The following is a 23,037-nucleotide window of genomic DNA, read 5'->3' as shown; positions in this document are numbered from 1 at the left end:
AGTTTTGGTGAACAAATAACCGAAGAGATGCCGGAAAACCTAAGACTTTCATTTGAGTAGAAGAGAGGGATTTATTAGACCACTAGATTAAAATTCCTGTATTTAAGACATATTTCACAAACACTTAATGGGGTTTTCCCACCCGTTAAGAGCAAACTGAGGGCACAATGTTCCATTTTAATAGGGGCAGTAACTTCACTTCATTTATAGACTAAACTGACAGAAAAAAAACCAGGGTAGTTCTGGCCAGAGAAAACATGACTTAATACAAGTGCTCAGGCAACATATTAGAAATAAAGGTCTGTCTGTAGTCTTGGTAGTTTCTTTTCCTTTTTCTATTTTTGGGAGGGGGGTGGTGATTTGGAAGAAGAAAAAAAAAAACCCTGTGGTTGGTATCCAATGAAGTTAACACTTCTGGGGCAAGACCTCTATTACATGCAAACATCATGAATTATAATTACAGAACAACCTATTTACACATAGAGGAACACAAGGTCAAACAGAAAACCCTGCCAAGAATCTCAGCTTTTGCCTGGGAAATACTGGCAATTGGCATTTGGCAAATGATCTTGGAATGGGGCAAAGCCAGGAGAAGCAAAGAGATCTAGTGTTAAATCCATATGATGCTTTAGCAAACGTGGAGGACCATGGAGATTTACCCTTTTGATAAGCTGGCCTCAAAAGAGGAAGAGATATCCCCACATCTATCTCATAGAATTATAGACACTTAAACTGCTGATTAAGGTAGAAAGAAGGTATTATATCTTTTCAGGGAAATTTGGAAAATTCTGTAATAAAAGCCTGATGGCTCAGTAGTAAAGAATCCGCCTGCCAATGCAAGAGACTCGGATTCCATCCCTGGGTGGGGAAGATCTCCTGGAGAAGGAAATGGCAGCCCACTCCAGTATTCTTGCCTGGGAAATCCTGTGGACAGAGGAGCCTGGCAGGCTACAGCCTATGTGGTTGCAGAGAGTCAGACACGACTTAGTGACTCAACAACAACCCATCTCTAGCAGTACTTTCTAAGGAAATAATTAAGTGATCCTCCAAAAAGATATACATTTACTCACAAGGATGTTTATTATAGAGCTATCTACGAGTATAAAATATTGGAAAGGATCTAAGTATTCATTGATAGGAAATTGGTTAAATCAATTAGACTAAATCCACAAATGAGATATCATATAGCTTTTATGAAGCATGAAATTTATTTATAGATATTGCCATAGCAAGATGTCTCTAATATAGTAAGTTTAAATGGCAGGATATTAAGAAATCCAAAGTATGAGCTCATTTTTTGTTGTTGTTAAAAAATGAATGTATATGTGTATGTTTTTGAAAAAAGATCAGGCTGACATCTATAGGACTATCAAAAAGAGTTATTCTTGCTACCATAGAATAATTAGAAAATGTCCAGTGGCTATTTATGTCTCATTCCCATATTGCTTGGTGGGTGCATGCCTACTCAGTCGTGTCTGACTCTTTGTGATCCCATGGGCTGCAGCATACCAGGCTTCCCTGTCCTCCACTATCTCCCAGAGTTTGCTGAAATTCACGTCCATTGAGTTGGAGGTGCCATCTAACCATGTCATCCTTTGCCGTCTCCTTCTCCTTTTGTCTTCAATCAAAACAAATGTAGATCACATTATAATAAAAGGCTATAAAGATACTTCTGGTAAAGTATCTGGTAAAGTATCGGAGACTTGCTCTCCTTTCCCTCTAGATGTTGAATTTGGACACACCTACTTCTAACTTGTTTCTGCCATTTGCCAGCTGTTGGCACCAGAAGAGTGAACCAATGTCTCTGAGCTTAACCTCCATTCTGACTACGTAAGGACATTCCTTTCCTCCTAGGCTGGTGATGAGGATTAGCTGAGGTAATGTTTGTACAAGGCCTGGCCTAGCGCCTGGCACGCATAAGGAGCTCAATTAAAGAAAAGAGTGCGTGCCTTGTTGACTGAACAGGTGCAACACTCACGAGCTAGACCTGCATCACGGGTGGCTGCGACCGAGAGGACGCAGCAGGATGCTTGCTTGGTATCTAGCCTTCTACTTGGCACTTCCTGGATCACAAACAAGCTAGTTGATGTGTTATCTCCTCTTAAAGCTGGCAAACAGGTAACTATGATTAGTAACATGTCTAAAGCACCTTCTAAATGCCAGGCACTGTCGAGACCGTTTCATGTGGCAAGTCATTTAATCATTCAAATCACTGTTGTTGATTTGACATTATTATTATGATGCCCATTTCACAGGTTAAGAAACCAAGTGAGTGAAAGTCGCTCTGTTGTGTCTGACTCTTTGTGACCCCATGGACTATACCGTCCATGGAGTTCTCCAGGTCAGAATACTGGAGTGGGTAGCCGTTCCCTTCTCCAGGGGATCTTCCCAACCCAGGTCTCCTGCATTGCAGGCAGATTCTTTACCAGCTTAGCCACCAGGGAAGCCCTCCGGTACAAATAAGTTACATGACTTGGATAAGGTCACTGGCTGCTTAGAGGTGACGCTGACAAACTAGAACCCAGAACTCTGATCTCAGAACATGAGATCTGACCCAGCCAAGCACACCTGTCAAATAACTCAGGGTGACGTCCAGGTTAAAGAATGAATTCAGAGAAAGGGGCCAGGGAGGGGGTGTTTGTGGCAGAGGACCAGCCACTGAAACCTGAACTTCAAATTTGTTTCAGACCTGAAACAAACTTGACCAAGTGCTCAAATGTGAGTGAGCATCAGGATCGGGAAGATCTCCTGGAGAAAGGAATGGCTACCCACTCCAGTATTCTTGCCTAGAGAATTCCAATGGACAGAGGAGCCTGGCAGGCTACAGTCCATGGAAGCGCAGAGTCGGACACAACTGAGTGACTCACACCCACACACACACAGAGGACATCCCCGGGCGGTGGGGGTGGGGGTACAGGATTGCTGGATTCTTCCCTCCTAGAGCTTCCGATTCAGTAAGTCTAGGGTAGGGGGGTCCACCTAACAAACTCCCAGGTGGGACAGGAATGGGTGCAGAGTCACTTGGCCCTCAGGGCAGCATTTACATTGAGAGGGAGAGACAGCAGGGTAGGGCATCTAAATATGCAGCCCGGTCCTATTTCTGATTCCATGAGATGTCAAATCATTGACATTTTCTAAGCGTTTTTTTCTTTTGTTTTGTTTTTGGCTGTGATGGGTCTTCTTTGACACACACAGGCTACTTTCTAGGCTAGAAAGTAGGTGCATGGGCTCAGGAGTTGTGGCACGCTGGGCTGAGTTGCCCTGTGGCACGTGGGATCTTCCAGGACCAAGGATTGAACCAGTGTCCCCTGCATTGGCAGGTGGATGCTTAACCACTGGACCACCAGGGAAGCCCCTAAGCCAATGTTTATTGCTTTTAAATATAACGTTATTGCCTTTTGACGTCCACATCTGAGTAGTGCAGCATACAAGAAGTATTTTTAACAGTCTTCATTCTCGCTCCAGTGACAGAACTGCAGACACAGTTCGTCACTCGCCTGACGTCACTTCCTGTAAATCCTTCAGCATCCTTCTCACTTCTCTTCCACCTCTTATACTCAGGGACTTCTGTCCTCAAAACTCTCCCTGAGAGGCCTCTCTTTAGTCCCAGGAGAAGAATGCATCTCATTGTCTTCCTCTTTACCCTTCCAAATTCTGTGCCAATAAAGCTCAATGGGCCAAGGTGGCAAGAAAAATGCCAAGGAAGTCCTAATCTATTTTATTTTGACTGTAAAAATATTAGTAGTAATAAAATCAGATGGTACTTTTTTTTTTCTCTATTTCTGCCAATTAGTTTTCTCAGATAATTCTACCATGGTTACTTTTTTCTTCAAGACATACACAAGTCTATTTTTTGGTTGCTAAAGTCTTCGGGGAATGGAACAATAAACTCTACCAAATTCCAGAATAAAAGAATTAGGAAATCTCCATAAAAGTTTAAATGATGCAAATCAAAGGGAATTCACAAGATTAATGAGACTTTTTAAATGCAGTTTCTAGGAACCTCAATCTGTAAAATACATGTAGTCTGAGATTTGAGATCATGTTGAAAAATTTGAAAGCTTCAGCTATGCTGTGACTAATCAAATCTTCTTGAATAATAAATACTATTTTGGAAGGGAGAAAGTAGTGCCAATTAAAAAAAAATTTTAGATATTTATTTAGCTGCATTGGGTCTCAGTTGTGGCATTCAGCATTTTTGTTTGTTTCAGTAAGTGGAATTTTTTTTTTTTAGTTGCAGCATGTGGGATCTAGTTCTGTGGCCAGGGATCAAACCCAGGCCCCCTGCATTGGGAGCGAGAACTCTTAGCCACTGGACCACCAGGGAAGTCCCTAAAGTGCCAATTATTTCATTGCTTTTTTTGTGGGGCCTAGAAAGTAGGTTATGTTTCCCAGTCTGTTTAGAAAAAAATGTCTTTATTGCCTCCAAATATCAGTGGGAAAATGGCCGACTTACTTAAGCTTCAGATCTCCCATCTACTGTTAAAGCAGAGAGCTTTCTTTAATGTGACACATGGAGTTTGACCATAGACTTCCCTTGAGAAAAAATTTCTACGTCTAAAAGCAGATTGAAGACCACTGACAGAGGTCATTTCCATTGTAAGAACTGGCCTCTCCCTTTCCGGGACTCAACAAAACTATTTTCAATGAAAAAAAATAGGCCATAAACATTTTGTATTTTTCCTGAATTATCTTTTGTCAAGGAAAAAAGAGACTTACTCATCACTGAACTAAATCATGATTTTGTATCTTTCAGGTTTGGAGGGAAATAAAAAGTTCTCTCTCTTGCTTTTACCTCCACGTCAGCATCCCCACCACAACAAATCCACAGTCCATTCACCCCAGTTGAGGGTCCCAAGGTGATGATGTTATAGAAAGGGGCTGGTTATCTTCCCTTAGGTCTATTTTGAAGATTATGCACAAAGTTCTGGATCCCATATTTCTCTGAGCATACCATTACATAAACACCATGCACAAATTCATGCAAACCAGTGGCTTTCAGTCCTCACTGTTAGATCCAAAGCTCCTGGGAACTTTTAAAAAAAATTTTCAATTCCCGGCCCTCATGCCAGATCTACTAAATAGAAGCTCCAGGGATAAGTCCTGGGCATATTGCAGAAACAGTAGCATGCTCACAGCTTTCTCATTCTTTATCCTGAAATGATATCACAGTCAGTACCATGGAGTGAAGCTGGCTGCACGAAGTCTGGAGACTAAAGTCTGCTCATCACCCATTCAGACACCAACAGGGAGACACGGCAGGGACCCCAGGAGCTACTGAGCATGCTCGTACCCTTGGCGCCTAGATCTTTCCAAGGTCAACAGAGTCTGCTGAGTGCCATCTTGGCTGTTTCACTCCATGCCTATTGGCATTCATATAAGGCTCTTGGGGAGAAAAGACATAGTCTCCTTAAGCAGCATTTCCCAAGTATGGGCATCCTGTGCAATGCCCCAAAGAAAATGGATTTCTGTGGGGCTTCCCTGGTGGTCCGGTGGTTAAGAATCTGCCCTGCAAGGCAAGGGACACTAGCTTGATCCCTGGTCTGGGAAGATCCGACATGCTTCGGAGCAACTAAGTCCATGGGCCACAGCTATGAAGCTCACGCTCTAGACCCTACAAGCCACAACTATCGAAGCCCAAGCACCTAGAGTCTGTGCTCCACAAGACAAACCACTGCAGTGAGAAGCCCATGCAACGAAGAATAGCCCTCTCTCACTGCAACCAGAGAAAGCTGGCTCACAGCCACAGAATAAAATAACTAAATCTTTAAAAAAGAAAATGGATTTCTGTGGTCAAGTTCAGGACATGCTACTAACATTGAAACCCACCGTGGACTTAGGCTCTGAAAAGTCCTGCAATAAACAAATCTGTTTATGCAGCCCTCCCCACCCATATTTGACTACAGAATCTTTTTCCTATCAATATTCCTATCAATAGCAGGGGGATACACTTTGGCAAATGCTAATTCAGACTGTGAACTGTTGGACATAGGGTTCAATTTCCCCCTATTCTTGGTACCCCTTACAGCACCCAGAGAGAGGGAAGAATAAAGGCAGAAAGCAGGGACAGGAAAGACGTGGGTTGGCCTAAGGGATTTAGAAGGGTGATAGTAATCAGAGAACTTGAGTGTGATTTCTGACATTGTTCCTGAAAGCATCTCAGCCAGGCTGGTGGTCCAATGTCCTAATTAGCTAATGGGAAGAGGAAGGCTTTACATGTTTAGAAATGAGGGCTTATCAGATCAGCACTCAAAGATACTCTTTTTTTTTTTTTTCCCTCCAATGACCATTTTCCTCTGAGAATGTCATTCTCCAATTTGAGCATGCATCAGATCCCCTGGAGGGCTTATGGAAACACAGATGGCTGAATCTCACCCCCAGAGCATCTGATGCTGTAGGTCTGGAGTGGAACCTGAGAATTTGCATTTCTGATGAATTTCCAGGTGATGCTGCTACTGGTCTGTGGACTACACGTTGGGAAGGAGTGTCCTAGTACAACAGAAGAGAGGAAGAGGATAGGACGTGATGGAGAAAGAAGAAAGACAACCAGAAGAAGAGAGAGGGACAGAAAGGGGAAGGAGAAGGAGGGACGATGGGGAGATGCAGAGAATGAGAGGTGAATGTGAGAAAGAGAAAGACCGAGAGAAGGGAGCCAGGAAGAGGGAGGACAACAAAGGAGAGGAGATGAGAGGACAGGGAGATAGAGAGATGGAGATAGAACTGCTTGGGGGGGAAATGCATTACAGTTGTCCAGGTGTCAGTGTTGGAGTCTGGGCAAAGGGCCAGTGGGAGCTGAGCCTTGGGTGTTTGTGGGGCTACCTAACTGTGCATACAGCTAGAAGTTTCCCATCCATACTTGTTGGTGAATATGCCTGGGTTTGGAGTTTCCCGGTCTCAGCTTGATGACACAAGCTGATCTGGAAGCCAAATCTGGCTCTAGCTAAGGGAGAAAGCCATGAAAAAGGAGGACAGAGTTCTCCAATGAACTCCTTTTCCCATCCAACCACCCCCCTCCTGAGTCTTCATGGATCCTGGAACTCCTTCCCAACTCTCCCTCTGACCCAGAAAAACTACCAGCTCCCTCTAGAACTGACTCTCCCACTCCAAGCATTTGTGCCCCTCACTGCTGGCTGGGACACATCTCCCAGCTGATTCGTGCCCAGGAGTGCTCAGAGCTCCTCTCTGAGACCATGCTGGTCCCTATTTCCCCTGCGACAGTCTTGAGGGTCAGAGGAGACCCCACCAGGGGCTGCTGATGAAATTCACATATTCACGGGGCTGCCTTCCCAGCGAGGAAACGTGTAGCAGCATCAGAACCCGGGGCCAGCTCCACGTGAGGAAATCCAAGTGGGCGGAGAGAACCCCGGGGCTTAGATATGTCACCTGGTTTACAAGAGACATGCCAGCGTCCCTGGAGATGGTCTGTGTTGTAGCGACGGGGGGGATAAACAGGCTGAGGAATCAGAGGCTCTGCAGTGGGAAGTGGGAGGGGGATGGCAGTGCCTCTCTCCCCTGGAGGTGTGGGAAATCCTCGCTATAAATCAAGGAAATTAAATAGAGTGCAGGGTTTAGAGGCATTGCTCAAACTCCTAATCCAGGTCGCAGGGTTGCTGAAAGGCCCGCCATGCCCAGCGAGAGGCAAACTCCATTTCACAAGCTTTTGCTCTCCCTGGAGCCCTGGTTGCAGCGAGGAGGCTGCAAATGGTGAGTGGGGCGGGGAGCAGGAGTGCAACTGGTGGTAGAGTTTCTTTGCAATCCCAGGGGAGAGGAGCATGAAGTGAAGGCTGGAAAGAGACTCAGAGACCATTTCCTCTTCCTTCAGAGAAACTGAGGCCAAATGCAAAGAAGGTACTTGTGCAAAGGCATCCAGGATTACACTGGATTAGCTGTTGCCGGGATCCACAGGCACATGCCCCTGCATCTGCACGTGGCAGCTGGAGACAGTGTCAGGGCGCGGTCCATGAGGGGCCTGCTTGTAGAAGCATGAGCCCTGCAGAGCAATGCAGGGTGACGGAGGAAACTTCCTGCTAGAGGTAGGATGCATTTTTAAAATGAACAAGCATCTCTATTCCTGCCCTGAACATAGGTTCATCTGCACCATTTTTTTTTTTTAAGATTCCACATATATGCATTAACATACGATATTCGTTTTTCTCTTTCTGACTTACTTTGCTCTGTACCACAGACTCTAGGTCCATCCATATCTCTGCAAGTGAATAGAGACACAGAGGTAGAGAAGGGACATGTGGCCACAGTGGGGGAAGGGGAGGGTGGGATGTATTGGGAGAGTAGCACTTACATATATACACAGTGATGTGTAAAATAGACAGCTAGTGGGAACCTGTTCTATAGCACGGGGAGCTCAGCTCGGTGCTCTGGGGTGACCTAGATGAATGGAGGTGGGAAGGTCCTAAAGGGAGGGGATATATGTATACATAAAGCCGATTCACTACATTGTACAGCAGAAACTAACACAATATTGTAAAGCAATTATAGGCCAATAAAAATAAATAGCAAAAAATAAAATAACAAAATGAACAAGCAATTGACGAACGCACTTCTTTTTCTAGCATAAAGTTAGGCAAGCACACGCATCACTTTTTGGAAGATGTAAATCATTTCAAATCAGCAGGCAAGAGATTTCCCTGGTGGTCCAGTGGTTAAGACTCCACTTTCCAAAGCAGGGGGTGCAGATTCCATCCCTGGTCTGGGAGCTAAGATCCCACATGCCTCTTGGCCATAAAACCAAAACATAAAACAGAAGCAATTTTGTAACAAATTCAATAAAGACTTTACAATACTAAAACCACCTTAAAAAAATAAGCAGGCAAGCAAAGTGGAGAGAATGCAAACACTGTTTCCCTGATGGCTTAAGCAGGCAAAGAATCCAACTGCCAATGCAGGAGACCCAGAAGGCGTGGGTTCGATCCCTGGACCAGGAAGATCCCCTGGAGGAGGAAAATGTCAAACCCACTCCAGTATTCTTGCCTGAAAACTCCTATGGACAGAGGAGCCTGGCGGGCTATAGTGTGTCGGATTGCAGAGTTGGATACAACTGAGCAACTGACGCATACACACACCATGGCTTCAGATTTTTGAGTGTTTCTGATGCATCAGACAAGGGATCAGGCCTTTTACTTCAGCCATGTCACTTAGTCCCCACAAGTGCCAAAGGAAAACGCTTCAGGTGCAGCCATTTTCAGGTAAGGAGAGTAAAGCACAGAAAGGATGAGGATCAAAATCTAGCATCTCTGTGTCTGTCAGTTACTTCTCTCAATTAGCTTTTCTCAGTGGCAGAAATTATTTTTGTGTTGTTGTTTGATCAGTAAGTTGTGTCTGACTCTTTTCCATTCCCATGGCTATAGCACACCAGGCTCTCCTGTCCTTCCCTACCTCCCTGAGTTTGCTCAGACTCATGTCCATTGAGTCAATGATGCTATCCAACCATCTCATCATCTCTTGCCCCCTTCTCCTCTTGCCCTCAATCTTTCCCATCATTCAGTTCAGTTCAGTTGCTCAGTCATATCCAACTCCTTGTGATCCCATGGACTGAAGCATGTCAGGCTTCCCTGTCCATCACCAGCTCCTGGAGCTTACTCAAACTAATGTCCATCGAGTCTGTGATGCCATCCAAGCATCTCATCCTCTGTTGTCCCTTTCTCCTTCTGCCTTCAATCTTTCTCAGCATCAGGGTCTTTTCCAGTGAGTCAGTTCTTCACACCAGGTGGCCAAAGTATTGGAGTTTCAGCTTCAGCATCAGTCCTTCCAATGAATATTCAGGGTTGATTTCCTTTAGGATTGACTGGTTTGATGTCCTTGCAGTCCAAGGGACTCTCAAGAGTCTTCTCCAATACCATAGTTCAAAAGCATCAATTCTTGAATTCTCAGCTTTCCTTATAGTCCAACTCTCACATTCATATATGACTACTGGAAAAACCATAGCTTTGACTAGATGGACTTTGTCAGCAAAGTGATGTCTCTGCTTTTTAATATGTTCTCTAAGTTTGTCATAGTTTTTCTTCCAAGGAGCAAGCATCTTTTGATTTCATGGTTGCAGTCACCATCTGCAGTGATTTTGGAGCCCCCCCAAAATAATCTCTCACTGTTCCAAAAGGCATCACTTTTAATAACTGCCTATGATTCTGTGGTAGGATGGACACACTACCTTTGATGGCAGGAACTTCAAACTTTTTCTTAAAAAGCCAGAGCGTCAACCCCCCTCTCCTTTTCAGATCTCTGGTCTTATCGCAACTCCTTGACTCTGCCTTTGTAGCGGGTGAAAGGACAACAGAAAGCAAGACAGAAACCATGGGTATGGCTGTACCCCAGTGAAACTTCATTGACAAAATCAGGGGTGAGCTGAATTTGGCCTGAGGGCTGTGGCATGCCTAGTTGGCTGTGGCCCCATGCCCCACATTGTTGCCAGCACATTATCAATACATAATAATGACAGTCATCACTCTTGTTGTTATATATCAAGATAGCTGTGACAAGAAAAGGTTCTGTATCAGGCACAAACAACAAATCTTGGAGAGCAGTGATTCTCCAACTTTACTGTGTTTTAGAATCTATGGAGCTTGTTAAAAATGCAGAATGAGACCCCACCCCAGAGAATCTCACACAGTCTGCATGAGGGCCCAAGAATCTGACATGTTAATGAGCACTCTCAGGGGGTCTGGATGAGGAGGGTGTGTGACCACATTTAGAAAAACACCTCTAGGTGGGTCATGGGCTGCCTTGCAGGAGTCTGGCAAGCATGCTGAGTAGAGAGGAACAAGGTGGTACCCCTGGCACGATAGCACCTGGAGCCATGTGAGGCTCTCCCTGGAAGGGACAGGGACATGGCTCAGTGATGAGAACAACAGACCTCATTAGAAATGCATCTGCTATGTACCAGGTGATTCCCACATGCTAACTCTATCTTTCAACAACTCAGGTCCCTCTCCCCCATATTAGAATGGTGACAGGAGATGCAGAGCTTACCTACAGACACTCGGCTTGCTGGCATCAGCTGGTAATCATGCCACTTAATCACAGAACTGGAACAAGGACCTGAGTTTGAATGACTGGAAAATTGAGACACAGAGGATGAACCAAGCTCAGAATGGAGGAGTGTCTGAGGTTCATTTAGGTCCATAAGGGAAAAAGCAGGACTGCCCAAAGAGCTCTGGATTCTGCTGATGATCTGAATTTCCCAAGAGTCTCTAGGGTAAGTTTTAGGGTTCCCAATTGCAGACCAGGAACGAGTCTCAGAATCAAGGTCACATGACCCACTCTACCCACAATGCACCTGATTCTGATGTCTGATTTACCTGCTATGATTTGGCAAAATGACCCCAGCAACCTTATCCTTCCATTGAGTGCCTACCCATCTGCATACATTTGGCATTCAATCAATGCTTGCTGATTACCTCTGGTACCCAAATCACTTCCTTTTCTCTCTTTCAGTATTTTAGCACTCAGAGTCATACAAGCAAAGATTTACTGTATGTTTATCAGGTGCGGACACCTTCTGTACTAAATAACTCTACATGCATGGAAAATAATTTAATCTTCAAGTATCCGGGTGGTAAACCATGAGATATTTTGTGTGCATTTCATAGAAGTAGCGTGTCTGCAAAAAGTTCCATGACATCCATTTTGGAGATGTCAAAACTAAGTCTCAGGAGGGCTAAGAGATTTGTTTCCCAAAAATTGTCAAGTTAATAAGTAGAGGAGGTAGGATTTGAATGATTTGTTTAATCACCATGTCACAAGCCTCTCTAGTTTGCAAACATTCTCTCCTGTGTGCTCCCTTTGCTCCTTACAATGGTCCTGTGGCTTGTTAGGGTAATGTGGTAGTTCTTCAAAGCATGGCTCCCGGATCAGCAGTATCCACTGCACCTGAATTTGTTAGAAGTGCACATTCTCCCCAGTTAGAGTGCACTGGGGCTTCCCCAGTGGCTCAGCAGTAAAGAATCTGCCTGCAATGCAGGAGCCGCAGGGAGACACAGGTTCAATCCCTGGGTCAGAAAGATCCCCTGGAGAAGGGTATGGTAACCCACTCCAGTGTTCTTGCCTAGAGAATAATCCCATGGACAGAGGAGCCTGGCGGGCTACAGTCCATAGGGTTGCAAAGAGTCAGACACGACTGAAGTGACTTAGCACACGTGCACACACATTCTCAAGCTCTTTCCCAGATCCAATGACTCAGAAACTTGTGAGGAGGAAAACCCAGCCAGCTTGTCCAAGGATGCACAGGAAATGGTGGTGAGGCTGGGTCTTGATGCCATGGCTCAGGCTTTCTCATCAGAATCACCTGGGAAACACATTATAATGCAATTTTCCTGGTTTTCCCTAGACTTTGTAACTCAGGATCTCCAGGGCTGGAGTCCCAGCCCTGCATTCTCACAGATTCCCAGATGATTCCAGAGTTTCAAATTTACCTCGAGAACACCCGTTGGACTAGAATCACATGGATCTCTCCTCTTTGTACTAACAAGTTTCCTTCTTTTCACCCTCCCCACACCCATAGGCAGGGTACTTGGATTATCTTCTGGTGTCTCTGCAACAAACTAGCTATGAACTAACCAGTTGTAGAGAGAGGCCAAGTTTGTTGCAGGGTACTCAGAAGAACCCAGGTACTCTGCCTCACATCTCTGACTTCTTAAGCGGTTTCATTAAAAAAAAAAAGAAAAATGCAAGTCATCCACAGATGTTTATTGTCTGACTTTCAAACACTATAGAAAGTTTTTATAGATTTTTAAAAGGTAAAAGCTGTTTTCCTTCTGACCCTTTCCAAACCACCCTCAATTTACTGTTAACAGTTTGGTGTGCAGCTTTCCAGACATTTAAAATTCTTATTTAAATATATATATGCACATGTATACTCCGATGATAATTCAAAACAGGAATGGAACTATATCATTCTTCTTATACCATGGCACGACCCACTTAACAGGATACTGTGCACATACTTCTCTTTGTGCATTTCAGGACATGTGAATATAACCCCTTATCGCTAAAGGTCATAGCATATTCCGTTTCTGGAAGTATCTTAATTGAATAAATTAGTCTCCAACTGATAGGGACTTTTATAGCCTCTTATTTTTCTCTACTATAAACAGTGGGACCCTAATATCCTTATGGTACAATTTTTCTTTTTTTTTTTTTTAACACACATCAACCTGAAAGCTTGATGGCCTTGAAGAAGAAATCCTGGGATCCCGCCTCTGTCTGTTTAACGACCCTATACTGTCCTTTTCAAGCAGGACTGTCCTATGCCTAAAAGAAACACTAACACAGAATGACCGCAGCTTGTTGCTATTTCTGTGTTGTTTTTCTACCTGCTTCTTGGGGAGAGGGGAAGGATGAAAACTGAAATGAAAATGTTTTCTTTTTTTTTTTCTTTCTCAAGGTGGGATGGTCATCATGAATGCCAACGTGAGTTTCAAGATGGACACTCAGGGATGATACTGTCTCTATCATGTTTGAGGGCGGGGGTCTTTCTCCTGATTGAAGGATGTGGCCACTGGAAGAGATGGAGTAAGTAGGTGACTATTCCCAGGTTGAGCAGCAATCACGACAGAGATTGGCTTAGCTGCTCTTCATCACCTACTGTTTTCTTCTTCTTTCTTTCTTCCTTCCTTCCTCTCTCTTCCTGCCACCCCTCTCTTCTTTCCTTCCAGGTAAACGCTGATTATAATTTCATTTTTTATTTCTGAATTTATCTTTTAATATGAAGCCCCACTTGGCAGAAATTAATCTCATTCTTTTTTGATGATCTGCACCCACCCTCTTTCACTTAAAATTGATTTTTAATTTATTTCTTTGGCTGTGCCGGGTATTAGTTTCAGCTTTAAAGATCTCTGAACTCTATTGCGGCATGCAGTATCTTTTTTAGTTGTGGCAGGCGAAGTCTTAGTTGCAGCACGAGGGATCTAGTCCCCTCGCCAGGGATCGAACCTGGGCCCCCAGCATTGGGAGCGTGGAGTCCTTGCCACTGAACCAGCAGGGAAGGCCCTGGATCCTCTTCCTTGAAGCTGATTCTGAAACCTGGAGTCTTTATATAATGGGGAGGTATGGGGTGGAGATGAAATTGAATTCACCAACTGACTGTATTACATCTATTCAATGTAATCTGCTGATGAAGGCATCCACCAAGAGTGAAACCTTCCTGTATTCCTTGGTGTTATTTTCCGAGGTCCCCCCCAACCCCGAGTGATTTCAAGAGCTGCATTCCACTCCACACCCCCAGCTCCCTATGACTCAGTCCCCTACTCATCTCTGAGTCATTCGAGAATGGAAATCATGAGCAAAACCTGGCTCCCACCCAGGCAGTGACAGAGCACGTCCAGAAAATCAGGGATTCCCCATTCAGCCAAGGAGGCGTGAGTGGAGTCAGCCGATTCTCCATGGTCAGGAGGGAGACGTGTTTCAAAGCTCCAGGCCGCTGGGGGTTGGCAGGAGGGCCTGTTGTTTTGGGAAACTGTGCATTATAGCACTTGGGAGAGAATAGAACTGTCCTCAAGGCAAGAGAAAGAACAGCTGAAACAGACGATGCAGGCAGGGGTGAGCAGCCTCATGCCCCATCAGGGTCATCGTCTTAATTATACATAGTGTTTAAAACCCATTTCTCTCCCTTATCCATGAAAATAACTAATTTTTTTGTTATTGTTGTTGTTAAACAGCTGCTCTGTCTGGGGCACTTGGAATGCTTTATTCCCTTGGATCCTTCAGGTCAACTCTTCTGACTGGCATTGTTGTGACCTTTATTTTAAATTAAGGAAACTGAGACTTAGGGAGGTTAATAAGCACTTTGTTACACAGTTAAGAGAATACAGCCCCCAGGGCTAGTGAATGATTGTGATAAGCACAGAATTAAAAGTCCCAGTGCAGGCAGGGACTTCCCTGGCAGGCTAGCGGTTAAGACGCCAAACTTCCACTGCAGGCGGCACAGGTTTGATCCCTGGTCAGGGACCTAAGATCCCACCTGCCATGAAAGTGGAAGTGAAAGTCGCTCAGTCATGTCTGACTCTTTGCAACCCCATGGACTATACAGTCCATGGAATGGGCCATAGCTATAAAGACAAAAATTGATGCAAAAAATAAAAAATCCATGATTAAAAAAAAAAAATCCTTGATTAAAACATAAAAGTCCCAATGCACGTGAACAACCATTACCAAAAAGCAGCAAATGCCTCTGGCCTCAAAGTGTGCAGTAGGTAAGTGCTGCTCTATGACAAATCTGGGCTTTCCAGGTGGCTCAGTGGTAAAGAATCTGCTTGCTAATGCAGGAGACCCAGGAGACACAGGTTTGATCCCTGGGTCAGGAAGATGCCCTGGAGAAGAAAACGGCCACCGACTCCGGTATTCTTGCCTGGGGAATCCCATGGAGAGAGAAGCCTGGCAGGCTACAGTCCGTGGGGTTGCAAAGAATTAGATATGACTGAGCACAGAATGCTCAAACTACCGCACAATTGCACTCATCTCACCTGCTAGCAAAGTGATGCTCAAAATTCTCCAAGCCAGGCTTCAGCAATACGTGAACCGTGAACTTCCAGATGTTCAAGCTGGTTTTAGAAAAAGCAGAGGAACCAGAGATCAAATTGCCAACATCCACTGGATCATCGCAAAAGCAAGAGAGTTCCAGAAAAACATCTATTTCTGCTTTATGGACTATGCCAAAGCCTTTGACTGTGTGGATCACAATAAACTGTGGAAAATTCTGAAAGAGATGGGAATACCAGACCACCTGACCTGCCTCTTGAGAAATTTATATGCAGGTCAGGAAGCAACAGTTAGAACTGGGCATGGAACAACAGACTGGTTCCAAATAGGAAAAGGAGTATGTCTAGGCTGTATATTGTCACTCTGCTTATTTAACTTATATGCACAGTACATCATGAGAAATGCTGGGCTGGAAGAAGCACAAGCTGGAATCAAGATTGCTAGGAGAAATATCAATAACCTCAGATATGCAGATGATACCACCCTTATGGCATAAAGTGAAGAGGAACTAAAAAGCCTCTTGAGGAAAGTCAAAGAGGAGAGTGAAAAAGTTGGCTTAAAGCTCAACATTCAGAAAACGAAGATCATGGCATCCGGTCCCATCACTTCATGGCAAATAGATGGGGAAACAGTGGAAACAGTGAGAGACTTTATTTTGGGAGGCTCCCAAATCACTGCAGATGGTGACTGCAGCCATGAAATTAAAAGACGCTTACTCCTTGGAAGGAAAGTTATGACCAACCTAGACAGAATATTAAAAAGCAGAGACATTACTTTGCCAACAAAGGTCTGTCTAGTCAAGGCTATGGTTTTTCCAGTAGTCATGTATGGATGTGAGAGTTGGACTGTGAAGAAACCTGAGCGCCAAAGAATTGATGCTTTTGAACTGTGGTGTTGGAGAAGACTCTTGAGAGTCCCTTGGACTGCAAGGAGGTCCAACCAGTCCATCCTAAAGGAAATCAGTCCTGGATGTTCATTGGAAGGACTGATGCTGAAGCTGAAACTCCAATACTTTGGCTACCTTATGCAAAGAGTTGACTCACTGGAAAAGACCCTGATGTTGGGAGGGATTGGGGGCAGGAGGAGAAGGGGACAACAGAGGGTGAGATGGCTAGGTGGCACCATCGACTCAATGAACATGAGTTTGGGTAAACTCCAGGAGTTGGCAATGGACAGGGAGGCCTGGCGTGCTGCGATTCATGGGGTCGCAAAGAGTTTGAGATGACTGAGCGACTGAACTGAACTGAGCACGTACACATGCATGCTATGACATAGCACTCCAAATATCAGTAGTTGAAAACTACAAACATTGATTTTCCCACAGTTTCTGAAGGTCAACAACCTAGGAGCAGTTGAGCTGGGTGGTTTTGGCTCTGGGTCTCCAGTGAAGTCAAGTTACCAGCTGGGCTATAGTCTCATCTGAAGGCTTGTCTGGGGTGGAGGGCAGTCCATTTCCAAGATTATCCATGTGACTACTGGCAGGAGGTTTAGCCCCTCACCATGTGGATCCCTCTACAGAGCTGCCCCCATAATGACTTCACCCAAAGCAAGTCATGAGAGAGAAAGAAACTGAGACAGCGGAGCTGCAGCCTCTGTTAGGACCTAGCCTCAGAGGTGAGGCACCATCACTCCTGCTGTCCCAGTGCTGATAGAATGTGGGAGGGGACCACAGAAGGGTAGGAAGCTGGAGGTGATATCCTGGAGGCTGCCTGCCACATAAGGGTGTGTCCCTTTGCCAGAAAATCTTCAAGGTTTTCATGGGATACAATACATCTGAGGACTGGGTATCCTTTGTTTCTTTTTCCTCTCCATCCACCCTTGGACCAAATTCAGATACATAAAGAAAAGAAGGGGACACTTCCCATTGAAGTGTGGGGAGATTCAGTCTTGATTCTGTACAATAACGTCACTCAACAGACTTCCTTCTCATCAACTCAGTCTGCTCAGCAAATAGCAGGTTACATGATCCTGACTGTTACCCTCCTGAATCCAGGAGGCTGGTTACTCCAACTCCACCATTCTGCTCCCCATCTCAAAACTGACTCTCCACCCTGCTTAACCTGTCTGTGTTCCAGATGTTGAACCATGCAGACTACAAGACCTGCATTCCCTTGACAATGGATTTCAGTTGAGCTTGCCCAACAGGAAGCACCAGCAGGGGACTGCTCTAGTGATCCCACTGGTTAAGGATCCACCTTCCAATGCAGGGGATGCGGATTCGATCCCTGATCGGGGAAATAATATCCCATGTGCTGCAGAGCAACTAAGCCCACCTGCCACAACTGGAGAAGCCCATGTGCTGCAACAAAGACCCGGCACAGCCAAAAAAAAGAAGAAGATAAAGAAGAAGCACCAGCAGGAGATGAGAAGATGGGCAGGGGAGGGGAAGGGGTGGGGGGAGGGGTGGGGGGAGCGGTGTCCGTGTTTCTATCCTTCTCTGCTTCTGCACCATCATTCTAAGAATGGCTGTGGCCCTCTGTGTTTACACCACTTATTGGGTAGCCCCACGCTCCAGTTCCAACTCTCGCTGGACCCCGAGACCTTCATCTTCCTCCACTGCCCCTTCCGTTCCAGGCTTGGTAACAAATTCCTGCTGTTGGAAATCTCTGAGTCCTTGGCCATCCCTTTCTGGTTCTTTTTATCAGGCTCACACCTCTGTAAATAACCCCTTTAGAAATGTCTCTGAGTGTAACCATCTGAATTGAATTCTTTCATCTGCTAGAAACCAGACTCCGTAGAGACTAAAACAGCCTCGGACTTCCACATCTTTATTTCCTCACACTTTGAGACAATCGTTTAACTATGTGTCAGCGTAGAGGAGGGCTTATTTTAGTCGACACAGGACTTGAGAAATCCTTGAGCCATGTTAGAGAGTATAAATACATTGGATTTATATGGCCATGACCATGACTTTACCACGTCACTCCACTAGTACCCTTTTGAGTCATCAAGAATTTTATGCATGTTTAATGTGGAACGCATGCGTGTGGGCTTTCAAAGGATTCCCAGTGGATGATTTCCTAAGATGCCTAAGGCAGTTCTTCCTTACCCTCAAAATACCATTGGGTTGGCCAAAAAGTTCCTTAATGAACTTTTTAGTCAACTCAACACCTTCCTACCAAAATCAGTCACAGTTTGCGATCTGGGTCATAGAATGCTAGGTACATTCTCCTCTTTATTACACTTTAAAAAATAAGACTCTTTATTGGTTTTTTCTTTCTGGGATAGGATAATTAAATAAAGCCAGGTTTTAAATCTTCTTTTCCCTGAATGAGTGAAGTGGTCACCTGTTATGGACGGTAATGGGAAGGAACAGAGGGAGCAGAGCCGGGAACTGTTTTGAAGATTCCTCACTCATGCATTCATTCATCCAACCACTCATTCATTCCCAAGCCCTTACCTTGTGTTACAGAAGGTTCAAGAAGGCAGAAACACATCAGACAGAGTTGCTTCTCTCAAGACGCCCACCATTTATAGAAATTAAGCAGACAAGAGCAAAACAGCCCAAAGTAGGGTGGAGTTGGATTGTGTGTGTGTGTGTGTGTGTGTGTGTGTGTGGTTGTGCTTCTGCTTTTTAATCTAGACTTTATCTCTTTTCCTCTAATGTGCTGTGCTTAGTCACTCAGTCATGTCCGACTCTTTGCAACCTTATGGACTGTAGCCTGCCAGGCTCCTCTGTCCGTGGGGATTCTCCAGGCAAGAATACTGGAGTTGGTTGCCATGCCGTCCTCTAGGGCATCTTACCAACCCAGGGATCGAACCCAGGTCTCCCGCATTGCAGGCAGATTCTTTACATCTGAGACACCAGGGAAGCTCAAGAATACTGGAGTGGGCAGCCTATCCCTTCTCCAGGGGATCTTCCCAGCCCAGGAATCGAAGTGAGGTCTCCTGTATCGCAGGTGGAATCTTCTACTGTGGAGGCTCAAACTGAAAGCATCGCCCATGTGGTGTGCTCCACAGAGGGCGGATTACATGAAAGGCTGATTTTGTCTGTTCATAACTGGGAAACCATTTAGCAGGCAGGTTGTTTGCAGGAGGAGCATAGAGAGGAGCAGGGGAAGCCAGGGAGAAAAATCTTTTAATTAAACGATACCTTCAAGCTAAAGGAAATCTTTTTTAAAAAAAAGTTTTTTTTGTTTTTTTTTTAATGAATGAAGAAAAACCATCTCTTCACCTGCCCCACTTTGATGACTCTCTGCTCTGGAGCCCAACTCATCTTCATCTGCACCAAGTAACATCGCAGCTGAAGATCCTTATGGGATAGCTCTCATTCCTGGTGGGTCCCTGGTACACAGTCTGACCAGCCCAGGAAGGGGGCTGCTGAGGGGTGGCTGGTCCCTGAGGCTTTGACCACCTTCACAGCTGCCATGACCAGAACACCCTGCAGTGTCACAGAGAGTGGACGTCCCCTGAGCCCTAACGGATTCTTAGGATCCCTACTGCCTTGCCTAGTGACTCTCCTCGTTTACGTATTTGTCCATTTCTGGATGTATTCACCATGATGTATGGTCTCTCTGGTGGTTCTAAGCACTGGAGATACAGCAGAAGGCAAAACAGATGGTGATGACGTTATAGTGACACTAAGTATAAGTCACTTATGCAGCATGTCTGCAAAGAATGAAGAAAGCAGAGTGGGGACTTCCCTGGTGGTCCAGTGGTTAAGATGTCACTGTCCAGTCCATGTGGCACAGGTTCAATTCCTGAGCAGGGAGCTAAGACCTTACATGTCTTGTGGGCAAAAATAATAATAGTGATAACAATTAAACAGAAGCAATATTGTAATAAGTTCAAAAAAGACGGTCCACATCAAAAAAAGAATCTTAAAAGAAAAAAAAAGAAAGCAGGGTAAAATGGAGTGGAAGGTATGGTTGAGGTTGGGATTTTAAAGGGGATGGTCAGAATCGGCTTCCATGAAGTGACATCTGAGCAGCCAGTTGGGAGGGAGGGAATGTCCCAGGCTGTTATCCTGGAGAAGAGTGATTCAGGCATGACAGCTTGTGCAAAGGCCCTGAGGTGGGAGCTACAGGCTTGAGGAACAGCACAGGGCATGGTGTATCTGGAGGCGGGAGATGAAGGAGAGATGGAGGAGATGGAATCAGAGAACAGCAAGTGGAGGGTGGGGAATGATGTAGAGCCTTTTGGGTTTAGTAAAAAAAAATTGATTTTTTATCCCAACTTTTTTTCATTTCTATTTTTTTATGCGTATAGCTGCTTTACAATTTTATGTTAGTTTCCACTGTATAGAAAACTAAATCAGCGCTATATGTATACATATCTCCCCTCTTTTCCATTTAGGTCGCTACAGAGCACTGAGTAGAGTTCCATGTGCTATACAGTCAGTTCTTATTAGTTATCTATTTTATACATGTTATTATTGTTGCTTAGTCATTAAATCATGTCCGACTCTTTTGTGACCCCATGGACTGTAACCTGCCAGGCTCCTCTATCCGAGGGATTTCGAGGCAAGAATACTGTAACGGGTTGCCCTTTTCTTGTCCAGGGGATCTTCCTGATCCAGGGATCAAACCCAAACCCCAGTCTCCTGCACTGGCAGATGGATTCTTTACCACAGAGCCACTGAGCCAGTGAGCCACTGAACCAGTGAACCACTGAGCCATTGAGCCAGTGAGCCACTGAGCCAGTGAACCACTGAGCCACTGAGCCAGTGAGCCACTGAACCAGTGAACCACTGAGCCACTGAGCCACTGAACCAGTGAACCACTGAGCCATTGAGCCAGTGAGCCACTGAGCCAGTGAACCACAGAGCCACTGAGCCAGTGAGCCACTGAACCAGTGAACCACTGAGCCATTGAGCCAGTGAGCCACTGAGCCAGTGAACCACTGAGCCACTGAGCCAGTGAGCCACTGAACCAGTGAACCACTGAGCCAGTGAGCCAGTGAGCCACTGAGCAAGTGAACGACTGAGCCAGTGAGCCAGTGAGCCACTGAACCAGTGAACCACTGAGCCAATGAGCCAGTGAGCCACTGAACCAGTGAACCACTGAGCCAGTGAGCCAGTGAGCCACTGAACCAGTGAACCACTGAGCCACTGAGCCAGTGAGCCACTGAACCAGTGAACCACTGAGCCACTGAGCCACTGAACCAGTGAACCACTGAGCCAGTGAGCCACTGAACCAGTGAACCACTGAGCCACTGAGCCACTGAACCAGTGAACCACTGAGCCATTGAGCCAGTGAGCCACTGAGCCAGTGAACCACAGAGCCACTGAGCCAGTGAGCCACTGAACCAGTGAACCACTGAGCCACTGAGACAGTGAGCCACTGAGCCAGTGAGCCACTGAGTCAGTGAGCCAGTGAGCCACTGAGACAGTGAACCACTGAGCCATTGAGCCAGTGAGCCACTGAACCAGTGAACCACTGAGCCATTGAGCCAGTGAGCCACTGAGCCAGTGAGCCACTGAGCCAGTGAACGACTGAGCCACTGAACCAGTGAACCACTGAGCCACTGAGCCACTGAGCCAGTGAACCACTGAGCCATTGAGCCAGTGAGCCACTGAGCCAGTGAACCACTGAGCCACTGAGCCAGTGAGCCACTGAACCAGTGAACCACTGAGCCAGTGAACCACTGAGCCACTGAGCCAGTGAGCCACTGAACCAGTGAACCACTGAGCCACTGAGCCACTGAACCAGTGAACCACTGAGCCATTGAGCCAGTGAGCCACTGAGCCAGTGAACCACTGAGCCACTGAGCCAGTGAGTCACTGAGCCAGTGAACCACTGAGCCAGTGAACCACTGAGCCACTGAGCCAGTGAGCCACTGAACCAGTGAACCACTGAGCCACTGAACAAGTGAACCATTGAGCCACTGAGCCAGTGAGCCACTGAACCAGTGAACCACTGAGCCACTGAGCCACTGAACCAGTGAACCACTTAGCCATTGAGCCAGTGAGCCACTGAACCAGTGAACCACTGAGCCAGTGAGCCAGTGAACCACTGAGCCAGTGAACGACTGAGCCACTGAACCAGTGAACCACTGAGCCACTGAGCCACTGAACCAGTGAACCACTGAGCCAGTGAGCCAGTGAGCCACTGAACCAGTGAAACACTGAGCCACTGAGCCACTGAACCAGTGAACCACTGAGCCATTGAGCCAGTGAGCCACTGAGCCAGTGAACCACAGAGCCACTGAGCCAGTGAGCCACTGAACCAGTGAACCACTGAGCCATTGAGCCAGTGAGCCACTGAGCCAGTGAGCCACTGAGCCAGTGAACCACTGAGCTACTGAGCCACTGAACCAGTGAACCACTGAGCCACTGAGCCAGTGAACCACTGAGCCATTGAGCCAGTGAGCCACTGAGCCAGTGAACCACTGAGCCACTGAGCCAGTGAGCCACTGAACCAGTGAACCACTGAGCCAGTGAACCACTGAGCCACTGAGCCAGTGAGCCACTGAACCAGTGAACCACTGAGCCACTGAGCCACTGAACCAGTGAACCACTGAGCCATTGAGCCAGTGAGCCACTGAGCCAGTGAACCACTGAGCCACTGAGCCAGTGAGTCACTGAGCAAGTGAACCACTGAGCCAGTG

Source organism: Bos grunniens, chromosome 17 (genome assembly GCF_055505025.1).
Source record: "Bos grunniens cultivar Pamir isolate PY7600 chromosome 17, Bosgru_T2T1.0, whole genome shotgun sequence".
Lineage (NCBI taxonomy): Eukaryota > Metazoa > Chordata > Mammalia > Artiodactyla > Bovidae > Bos > Bos grunniens.
The sequence above is the reverse complement of the archived record's forward strand: the minus strand, read 5'-3'. Positions refer to the sequence as shown.